The sequence below is a fragment of the Chrysochloris asiatica genome, unplaced genomic scaffold (assembly GCF_000296735.1).
Source record: "Chrysochloris asiatica unplaced genomic scaffold, ChrAsi1.0 scaffold00356, whole genome shotgun sequence".
NCBI lineage: Eukaryota > Metazoa > Chordata > Mammalia > Afrosoricida > Chrysochloridae > Chrysochloris > Chrysochloris asiatica.
Window position 1 is genome coordinate 305,941 of NW_006408874.1, and position 12,145 is coordinate 318,085.

Sequence of the window (12,145 nt, forward strand, 5' to 3'; positions counted from 1 at the left end):
GGGGAGCTAAAAGTGAACATGCACATATGTGATCATAGACTTCTAGTCTTGTTCTTTTATTAATTACAAGTTTTGCTTCCCCAGTGGCCTCTGTTTAAGGAGGTTCTGGGGGACTAATTATGGGAGAGGCATTAATGCCCCTGGTGGCTTCAGGACGATGGTGCCTTCTTTTCTGAGCTTCAGTTTCACCATCTATGAGATGGCTACCCACACCCCTCCCCTGTTGACCTGTGTTTTTTCAATTATAAGAGTGTTCCATGCGCTTGTAGTCACAGGTAGGAAGTAAGAAGTGAATTTCTCCTTATTAATCCCTGTCCCTTTCCCCTTCAGCAAGCCTTTGTGTTCTGTGTGTGTTTTCAGTGCTGATACACACACCTGAGTGTGGATGTATAAGCATGCTTGCATGTGTAGATGTCTTTCTTTTTTTGACTTGTGATCCTTCTATAAATATGGTCCTTAGTTTCTGGGTCATGGGTGCCACACCTTGTTGGGGCCCTGTCAGTGCCTGGCCATGTGAGCCCAGATCTTTGATCCTCACTCCATTGATGGACAATGAGGGTTGAGTCACAGATGCCCCATCTCATAGAATCCCAGTGCTGAAGCCTTTGAACCCACAGAGCGATGGAATTTTAGGAGTCATGGTTCCTTTGAGTCATACATTTTTAGCCTCTTTGAGACACAGAATTGGGATTGTAGAATTGGCACATCTCAGCGCCTTAGTCACAACTCCTTAGAACCACAGAGGCCTCCCATCTTAACCTGGGAAAGGCACCAAATCCTTCCTCAGGCCCCTCTTGGGAGCATTTGGAGACTCCAGATGCCATAGCACCACCCCCTGAAATTCTGGTTCAGAGGCCTGGAGTGGAACGTTGGAACTTGCCTTTTCAAATATCCCATGTCATCCCCACCTACAGTTAGACCCCTTGTGGGGGAAACCATCACTGTGGTCAAGCCCACTGGTGCTTGCTGGGCACCCTTGGACAGGTTCCATCCCATCGCCTTGTCCGCTCCAGTCTTCTCATCTGCAATGTGGGACCCACTGACTACTCCAGCCTCCATTCAGAATAGATCATGTACTAATGGCCATGAAATCTTTGATTGCTCTGGGGGATGGGGAGCTCACTACCCCCAGAGGATGTCATCGCTTCTGTCCCCCATTTTCATGACCCTGAAGAAGCGTGATCAGTCGCTTCTGTACAACTCTTATTGCTTGTCCCGTAGGCTTCTGTGTGGGGAAGGATTGCTTTGTCTCGCTGCTCACCCTCCATCCATCTCCGAGCTGCTGCATCTCACATGCCCCCACCTGCTTACCAGCACCTACCATTCCTATAAACAGGCTTAAGAAGCATCTGAGGACAATTCCCAATTCCCACCTTCCTGGTGAGATGCTCAGGCCTAGTGGTGCCTCTACTCTTCTTCATGAGCCTCTATTTTCCCATTTTTGAAATGGGTATGCATACTTTCCCACTACTTATGTCAGTTTGTCTTGCTGTGGAGGCTTGTCTGTTGCTGTGATCTTGGAAGCTCTGCCACTGGTATTTTACATTACCAGCAGAGTCATCCATAGTGGACAAGTTTCAGTGAAGCTTCCAGACTAAGACACACTAGGAAATAGAGGCTGACCACTTTTGAATGGTTAACCACTGAAAACTTTATGAACAGCAACAGAACATTTTCTGATGTTTCCAGAAGATGAAAATATGAGGAACAGTACCTGAACATTGTCAGATATAGTGCTGGAAGACGAGCCCTTCAAATTGGAAGGCATTCAGAATATGACTGGGGAAGAGCTGCCTCCTCAAAGTAGAGTTGGCTTTCATAAAGTGGATGGAGCAATGCTTTCAGGACCTTAATTTTCTGATGGTGCACATTCAAAATGAGAAGAAGCAGCTGCAAACATCCACTGATAATCAGAACGTGGAAATTTATGAAGTATGAATCTACGGACATTGGAAGTTGTCAAAAATTTAATGGACTACATAAAGATCAATGTCCTAAGCATTAGTGAGCTAAAATGGATTGGTATTGGTCATTTTGAATCAGATGATCTTATGGTTTACTACGCTGGGAATGACAAATTGAAGAAAAATGCCATCACATTCATTGCCAAATAGAGTATTTCAAGACCTGTCTTGAAATACAACACTGTCTATGATAGGATAATATCCACAGATTTACAAGGAAGACCAGTTAATGCCACTATTATTCAAATTTATACATAAACTACTAAAAAGTCCAATTAAAAACAAGTCCTTGCAAGGTAGTATTTTGGCTTTCATGGAGTTGTTTTAGTTTTCTTCAGTTTCAACCTTGAACTTGCATCTGAGCAACTGGTAGTCTGTTCCACAACTGGCCCCTGGCCTTCTTTTGGCTGACCTGAATTTAGAGACTGTCTCCGGAACAGATTTTATGCACTGAACACCATTGTCTGAAGACCAGAAGAGCTGTGGAATGGCATCAAGAACATCATACAGGAATAAAGCAAAAGGTCATGGAAAAGACAGTAAAGAAAGAAAAGACTAAAATGGATGTCTGAAGAGACTCTGCAACTTACACTTGAATGCAGAGAAGCTTGAGTGAATGGAAGAAATGAGGCAGTAATAGACATGAAAAGAAAATGTCAAAGGGCAGCTAGTATTATAATGAAATGTGCAAAGACCTAAAAGTTAGAATACCAAATGCAAAATCCTTAGCATTGTCTCAACATATCTTAAGCAGAAAGAACTGAAGAAAAAAATCAATTGGATTGCAATATTGAAGGTTTCCTGGTGTGGCACTGTGGGTTAATACGCTGGATTGCAGTAAGTTTGAACTGCAAGATCGGCGGTTCAAACTCACCAACCACTCCTCAGAAACCCTATATAGGGTCACTATGGGTTGGAATGGCACTTAACAGCAAACAACAACAACATGGGAAAAAATATTGTGTGATGTAGAAAACATCAAAAGAATATAGGAAGAATACACAGAGTCAGAAATCAGTTGTTGTTCAGCAAGTTGAAGAGATAGCATGTGATCAGGAATAGGTGGTGAAGGAATAAGTCCAAGCTGCACTGAAAGCATTAGCAAACCTCCCCCGCCCCCCAAAAAGCAATAAAAAAGCCAAAGCTCCAGGAATTGACTGAAAAGAAGTTGAAATGTTTCAACAAATTGATGCAGTGCTAAAGGTGTTCACTTGTCTATGTCAAGAAATTTGGAAGACCGCCATCTGGCCAACTGACTGGAAGAAATTCATATTTGTGCCCATTCCACAGAAAGGGGACCCAATGGAATGTGAAAATCATCAAATAATATCATTAATAGCACATGCAAGTAAAATTTTGCTGAAGATAATTCAATAACAGCTGTAACAGTACATCAACAGAGAGTTGCCAGAAATTCAAGCTGGATTCAGGAGAGTACATGGAACTAGGGATATCATTACTAACATTAGATGGAACTTGAATGAAAGCAGATAATACTAGAAAGATGTTTACTCTTATGCTTTATTGACTATGCAAAGGCATTCGACTGTGTGGATTACACTGGAAACAATGGAAATTCCAGAACACTGAATTGTTCTCATGAGGAAGCTGCACATAGACAAGAGGCAGTTGTTAGAACAGAACAAGGGGATACTGAATGCTTCAAAATCAGGAACGGTATGCACCAGGGTTGTATCCTTTCACCATACTTATTGTTTTATCTGTATGCTGAGCACTTGATTTGAGAAGCTGACTGTATGAAGAACAGGATTGGAGGAAGACTCATTAGCAACCTGTGATATGCAGATGATAAAACCTTGCTTGCTGATAACAAAGAAGATTTGAAATACTAATAAAGATCAAAGAATACAGCTTTCATTATAGATTGCACCTCAATGTAAAGACAATGAAAATCCTCACAACTGGACCAGTAGAAAGCATCATGATAAATGAAGAAAAAACTGAAATTGCCAAAAATTTCATTTTGCTTGGATCCACAACAGTCAAGAAATTAAAGGCCATAGTGCCACTGTAAAAGAAAAAAAAAAAAAAGTTGTAAAAGACCTCTTTAAAGTATTCAAGTATGAAGATAAGCAATTTGAGGACTAAGGTGTGACTGACCCAAGCCATGGTATTTTCTATTTTTTTTCCTTAAATGTTTTATTGTGAATTCTGTGATAGTTTACATGGGAGAACATTAGTTTTATATTCATTCTATCGTTTGTTGTCTCATTGCCATGGTTACAATCCCCTCCATGCATCATCAACCAACCAAAGGGTATACCCTGCAATCCTTCCCCCGTACCCCCCCAGGTCTTCAGCACACAGTCGCTCTCCCTCTCTGGATCTAAAGTCTCCAGCTGCTCCGTTGCTCCACGTCATCATCTCTGCCTCCATTTCAGGCATCACTGCTTCTCTGCGCTCTCTGCTCTTCTCCCTTGATGGTCCTAGGGACCTCCGCTCCTAAACTGAAAAGTTAATCACTCCCCTCCTTGCTATAAAACGTCTACCTTTACATTTCCAACCCTCACAATCAGTCCTGATAACAATTATTCACTATTGTATCACAAGAGCCCCGTCTGCATTTCATTGCATCAGCCCCGCGTAGACAGATTGGATAGTACTCACTGGAGATTCTACCTTCCTCCATGCCCTCTGGATCTAGGTTCCCTCTTGAAAGCTTGTAAGCCAGTCACTTCTTGCCTTTGTAGCCCCCTGCCCCCCATTTTGGGTAGCCAATGTTCAAGTTACCCATCCCTGTCTACTCTGTGAACGGAGGGGGTGGGAATGATTCTTGCTGTAAGGACTTGTTCCCTCTTTTGAGCTACTGCTTCCATAGGTGTAGGTCAAGTTCATCAAATTGTATGAGAATACTTTTTGTTTTTTTTTCCTCTTCTTTTTACTTTTGGTTGAGCTCTGATCATCCAGTCACTGAAGCCAGGATGTTGTTGTTGTTATGTGCCATTGAGTCGGTTCCGACCCATAGCGACCCTGTATAGGGTTTCCGAGGGTGTAAATCTTTACGGGAGTAGAAAGCCTCATCTTTCTCCCGCGGAGCCGCTGGTAGTTTCGAACTGCTGACCTTAAGGTTCGCAGCCCAATTCGTAACCACTACGCTACCAGGATAAGTGGGTATTATCTACAAGTGTGGGTGTTCTTATGCATATGCCCTCTCTTCTTATCAGCTGGACGCTTCACTCTCCACTCTAGTCCTCTGTGGCTATGTCACTGACTCTGGGCCCAAGAGTCCCCAGGTCTTGCCACACTGCTGGCCAACCAGGTCTTCACCTGAGTTCACAGAAGTCTATTGAACATTGTAGGGCTTAGCTCGCCACTTCATTCCTGTTTTTCCCTCACTTCCCCTTATTGGTGTCGAGCGTGGCCACCAATCAGAGCATGTATTCCCATTGAGTCTTAATCTTGGAAGGGGAAGCCATGGTATTTTCAGTCACCTCCTTTGCATGTGAAAGTTGGGCAATGAATAAGGAAAAGAAGAGGAAGAATCTGTATATTTGAATTTGGTGATGGGAAAGAATACTGAAAGTACCATGGACTGCCAGAAAAGCCATCAAATCTTCCTTGGAAGTCGTACAGCCCGAATGCTCCTTAGAAGTGAGGATATGGAGACCACATTTCTTGTACTTTGGATGTATTGTCAGGAAGGACCAGTCCATGGAGAAGGACATCATGTTTGGTAAAGTAGAGTCAGTGAAAAAGAGGAAGACCCTCAGTAATGACTGAAACAATGGCAACCACGTAGGTTCAAACATAATAACAATTATGAGGATGGTATTTTTTAAATAAGTTTTTAATAAGTGAATTGGATGATAGTTTACATGGGAGAGTATCAGCTTTACATTCGTTCTATTGTATTTCGTTTCATTGCAATGATTTCAATCCCCTCCATGCATCATCATTCAACAGCATTTGCGTCCAATCCCTCGGTGGTTTTTGTTGTTGTTGTTTCTTGGTGTACACCGAAGCACTCAGGAATATATAACCATCCAAACAACCAAAAGGTACACTCTGCACAGCCCCTCTCCTTCCTTGAGTCTAGAATTCCTAACCGTTCCATCTCTCCACGTCATCATCTCTGCTTCCATCTATGGCGTTGCTGCTTCTCTGGATAGGATCTCTCGCTCCACTCTTCTCCCTTGATGGTCCCAGGGTCCTCTGCTCCTGTACTGCAAGATTGACCACTCACCTCCTTTTGTTACAAAATGTCTACCTTTACATTTGCAACATTCACAATCAGTCCTAATAGCAAGTATTCACTATTGAACCATAAGAGTCTTATCCCTATCTCCTTTCACTAGTCCCATCTAGACAGGTTGAAAACCACTCATTGGAGAGTCTACCTTCCCCTGCACCCTCTGAAACTAAGTCCTGCTTGAAAACTTGTAAGCCAGTCACTTTCCTGCTTTTTTGCCCCCCCCCCCCCTTTTGGGTTAGCCAATGTCTAAGTTGCCCATCCCTGTTAACCCTGTGTACAGACGGAGTGGGAATGATCCTTGCTGTAAAGAATTGTTCCCTCTTTTAAGCTACTACATCCGTAAGTATAGGTCAAATTCATCAAATTATAACAGATTACACTTTTTCCTCTTCTTTCTTCCTCTAATCGAGTTCTGATTATCCAGCCATTGAAGCTAGGTCACATGGGTACTATCCGTAAGTATGGGTGTTCTTGTGCATCTCCCCTCACTTCACATCAGCTGGATGTTTCACTCTCCACTCTAGTCTTCTGTGGCTATGTCCCTGCCCATGGGCTCAGAAATCCCCAGGTCTCATTGTACTGCTGGCCAACCAGGTCTCAATCCAGGTTGAAAGAAATCTATTAAACATGGTGGGATTTAGCTCACAGCTTCATCCTGTTTTCCTCCCACTTCCCCTTATCAGTAGACCAACGTAGTCACCAGCAAGATTGCATGAGGACCAGGCAGTGTTTTGTTCTGTTGTGCATAGGGTCACTATGAGTTGGAACCAATTCGATGGCATCTAACTATAGCCTTCACCCTTCCCCTCACTGAAGTCTCCACTTTCTTCTCCTGGCCTCTCTCGTGACTCTGAAGGCAGGACAGGGCTGCCAGGGCAGGGAAGGCAGCTTCCTCTCCTCCCTGCCCCACCACCTGCCCTTTCTGCTGTGCTGGTCCGGAGGCTCAGCCGTGCCCATCCCCAAGGCCTGCTGGGCCTCAAGCTGTCAGGAGCACCTGTCAGGCTTGAGCAGCCAGGTCCCTCTTCAGGATCCAGGAGCCTTAATTGTGGCTTGTGGGGGAGTCCCCATAAGTCCCTGGGGCAGTTCTCCCTGAACACTCTGTAACAGAGCCGGGGCCCCTAAATTCCTGGCCCCTGACCCTCCCTGGAGGCTGTGTAACAGAGCAGACCCTGGCAGACCCCGACCTCCTTTGCTGGGCGTGAGGTTAAGCTGGGCAGCCTGGACCTGCAACAGATGCCTTGGCCCTGAAGTTCCAGAGTCAGGTGACTGGGCGCTGTGCCCCTATTCTGACCCAGCTGCCCTCTTGGTGGCCATAGGACTGACCAGCAGTGGTTGGTTGGGCTCCAGGAGTCTTCAGTGTACCCTGTTCTAGATCCAGTGCAGGTAGACAGATACAGAACACAGGGGATGTGTATGCAGGACTCCCTGGAAACTTGAGCCTGTGGTTTCAGTTTCGTCACTGTGAAATGGAGCACTGGAACACATCATTTGAATGGATCTGCACATCTGACATTGTGTCTGGGGATGGGTGAAGCCCTGGGGCAGGAGTCCACACATACTCATCCAAGTTCCGGGGAAGAAAAGAAGCAGGGACTGTGGGCAGCCAGTTGGACCCTGTGTTTGTTTCCTGTGGCTGCAGTAACAAATTGTCGTACAGTGCATAGCTTAAAATAACGGAAATCTGGAGGCCAGGAGTTCAAAACCAGTATCACAGAGCCATATCTCCTCAGAAACTCCTTGGCTCTTCCAACTTCAATTGGTACATGGCAGCAGTTCATGATTTAGGTCTGTTATCACTTCAATCTCTGCCTCTGTGGTCACATGTCCATCTCATCTATATGCATCAAATTTCCCTGTGCCTCCCTCTTATAAAGATACTTGTGGTTGGATTTAGGACCCACCCAGATAATCCAAGATGAATGTCATCTCAAGAGTTTTAGTTTAATCACATTTGCAAAGACCCTTTTCCTATATAAGGTTACATCCCCAGGGTCCAAGGAATGGGATTGTTAGATGTTATCGAGTTGGTTTTGACTCATAGTGAACCTGTGCACACCAGAATAAAACCCTGTGCCATCCTTAAAATTGGTAGGTTTGGGGACATTGCTGCTGCCATTGTATCAGTCTGTCTCATTGAGAGTCTTCCTCTTTTTCTCTGACCTTCTTTTCTGTGTCCTTCTCCAGTCCCTCTTGATGTTGGTGTTGTGTGCTGTTGAGTCGGTTCCAACCCATAGCGACCCTAAACAGGGTTTCCAAGGCTGTAAATCTTTACGGGAGCAGAAAGCCTCATCTTTCTCCTGCAGAGCAGCTGATAGTTTCGAACTGCTGACCTTGCGGTTCACAGCCCGATTCGTAACCACTACGCTACCAGAGTCTCTCTTGATACTATATTCAAAATATGAGAGATGGAGTCTAGCCATCATAGCTTCTAAGGAGCATTCCGGCTGCACTTTTCCAAGACAGATTTGTTTGTTCTTCTGGCAGTTCATGGTACTTTCAATATTCTGCTCCACCACCACAACTCAAATGCTTCAATTCTTCTTCTTTTTTTAATTTTTATTGTGAATGATATCTCATTTAATCATTTTTGTTTATAACTGAAACGCTGGGAATTCAAAACTAACATCTTTGCCCGTGAGCTTCTTATCCACACCAAAAATCATTTCCACCTTGTGTTCTACATTGTTCTGCTGTACTTTGTCCCATGAGCCTTTATAAGACGATTGCCATCCAGTTGTACTTGGATTCTCCTGTCCACAATTTCACTGGGAAGACCAGTGCTTCAAGGATTGCATCATGCACAGCAGTCAGAGTGCGGCTCCTGGGACACTTGCTTATTTTTTGTACGGCTTTTCCCGAGTCGCTTTAGGCAGAATTCTCCTCTAAGCAATAAAGACCACGTGCTTTCCACTGAAGTTTTTCTCCAGTTCACGTACTAGTCGGACTTGGATTTTCTAGAAAGACTTCAGTTGAGGAACAGGAAAAGATTATAATAGCTTTCCGACCACCACCAACTTCAATTTCCTTAGCTGCAGTTATGTTCAGCAATCTTAACTGAGCCTTTAGGGCCGAGTTCATCTTCAGCTCAAGAAGAGCCTGAGAAATACCAGACTTTAATTCATCCAGATTTTCACCAATGGGCGTCACAATCTTTGTGCTTGAACTGAACATGGCCTTTTTCTTGCCGAGCGCTGGTCTAGGAAAAGTGAATGCTTCGATTCTTCTGTGGTCTTTCTTATTTATTGTCCAACTTTTGCATGCATATGAGGTGATTGAAAATATCATGGTTTGGGTCAGGCGCACCTTAGTCCTCAACATTTTAAAAAGGTCTTTTGCGGCAGCTTTGCCTAATGTAATATGTCATTTAATTTCTTGACTGCTGCGTCCATAAGTGTTAATTGTGGATCCAAGCAAAATTAAGACTTTGACAACTTCAATCTTTTCTCCATTTATCATTATGTTATTTACCGGTCCAGTTGTAAGGATTTTTATTTTATTTACATGAGGTGCAAGCTATACAGAAGGCTATAGTCTTTGATTTTCATCAGAATTTTAAGCCCTCTTCACTTCTAGCAAGCAACGTTGTATCATCAGCATATTGCAGGTTGTTAATGAGTCTTTAAGGAGCTCTGGTAACATAGTGGTTACAAATCGGGCTGCGAACCTTAAGGTCAGCGGTTCGAAACTACCAGCCACTCCTTGGGAGAAAGATGAGGCTTTCTGCTCCCGTAAAGATTTATTGCCTCGGAAACCCTGTACAGGGTCGCTATGGGTCAGAACTGACTCGATGGCACTTAACAACAACAACGAGTCTTTATCCAATCCTGAGGACACATTTCTTCTTCAAATAGCTCAGCATCTCAGATGATTTGCTCAGCATACAGACTGAATAGGTTTAGTGAAAGGATACCAACATAACACGTACCTTTCCTGATTTTAAACCATTCAGTATCACCTTGTTCTGTTTGAATGACTGACTCTTGGTCTATGAACATGTTCCTCATGAGCACAGTTGGGTAGTCTGTTCGTCCCAATGTTATCCATAGTTTGGTATGATCCACACAGTCAAAAGTCGGCATATTCTCTGCTTTCAGCCAAGATCCATCTGATATTAGCAGTGATATCCCTAGGTCCATTTCTTTTTGAATCGAGCTTGAATTTTTGGCAGTTCTCTGTCTATGTATTGTTGAAACAGTTTTTTAATTATCTTCAGGAAAATTTTACTTGCATGTGATATTAATGATATTATTCAATGATTTCCACATTCCACTGGGTCTCTTTTCTTTGGAATAGACACAAATATGGATCTATTCCAATTGGCTGACCAGGTAGCTGTCTTCCAAATTTCTTGGCATAGACAAGTGAGCACTTTCAGGGCTGCATCAGTTTGTTTGAAGATTTTAATTTGTATTCGGTCAATTCCTGGAGTCTTGTTTTTCACCAGTGCCTTCAGTGCAGCTTTGACTCCTTCCTTCAGTACCATCAGTTCGTGATCATATGCTTCCTTTTGAAATGGTTGAACACTGACTGTTTCATTTGGTCCTTTAGTACCATCAGTTCTTGATCATATGCTTCCTTTTGAAATGGTTGAATATTGACTACTTCATTTGGTACAGTGACTCTGTGTATACCTTCCATCTTCTTTTGATGCTTTCTGCATCATTCAAGATTTCCCCCATATAATCTTTCAATAGTTCAAGTTGAGACTTAAATTTTTTCTTCAGTTCTTTCGGCTTCAGAAATGCTGAGTGTGTTCTTCCTTTTTGGTTTTCTAACTTCAGGTCTTTGCACATTTCATTATAATACTTGACTTTATCTTCTTACATTGCCCTTTGAAATTTTCTCTTCAGTTCTTCACTTCCTCATTTCTTTCCTTTGCTGTTGCTTCTCTACACTGGAAAGCAAGTTTCAGAGTTTTTTCTTACATTCATTTTGGTCTTTCTTTCTTTCCTATATTAAAATAACCTTTTGATTTCTTCCTGTATGATGTACTTGACGTCATCCCACAACTCTTCTTTCTGGATTCAGTCATTACTGTACGATGCATCAAAATTCTTCTTGAGATGGTCTCTAAATTCAGGTGTGATATATTCAAGGTCATATTTTGACTCTCATGGAGTTGCCACTGTCTCTTCTTGTGTATTCCAGAATCAGAACTGACTATGAGTCAGAACTGACTCGACAGGATTTAATAAAAACACCTTTTAATGGTGTTTAAAAAGATATTTAACATTGTTGTAAAAAGTTAATAAAAGGTTTTCTTAATAAAAAAGGTAGTCTATAATGGTTACAGAGGGGGCAGGATAGACACATATTAACATGGGTGATGGGGCAGAAAATACACAAGAGGGAGGTTGACAGAGGAAAGATGAAGGTCATAGGAGACACGGAGGAATGCAAGAGTCCCAGTAAATGGTGGTAAATGCTGTTAGCCAATTTGCTGTCCTGTGATGGCTTGTGAGTTGCTTTGATTCTGAAAGCTATGCCAGCAGGGTCACCCATGGTGGACAGGTTTCAGATGGGCTTTCAGATGAAGACAGACTAGGAAGAAGGAGTGACGAACCACTTCTGAATATTTAGTCACTGAAAACCTTATAAATAGCAGAGAAACACTGCAGATATAGTGCCGGAAAATGAGCCCCTCAGGTTGGGAGGCACTCAAAATGCGACTGGGGAAGAGCTGCCTCCTCAGAGTAGAGTTGGCCATGATGATGCGAATGGAGTAAAGCCCGTGGGAGCAAAGCCCAGGGCACCTTCATTTGCTGATGAGGTACAACTCAAAATGAAGAGAAACAGCTGTAAACATCCATTGAAAATCAGAACATGGAATGTACAAAGTATGAATCTGGGAAAACTGGAAGTTGTCAAAAATGAAATAGAATGCATAAACATCGATATTTTAGGCATTAGTGAGCTGAAATGCACAGGTATTGGCCATTTTGAATCTGATGACCACATGGTTTACTAT

At 43.0% G+C, this 12,145-nt stretch overlaps 1 pseudogene; it reads right to left on the reverse strand.

The window, feature by feature from the left end:
• Positions 1 to 8,768: 8,768 nt before the first annotated feature.
• On the reverse strand, positions 8,769 to 9,348 carry LOC102842341 (annotated as a pseudogene).
• Between the last annotated feature and the right edge of the window lie 2,797 nt (positions 9,349 to 12,145).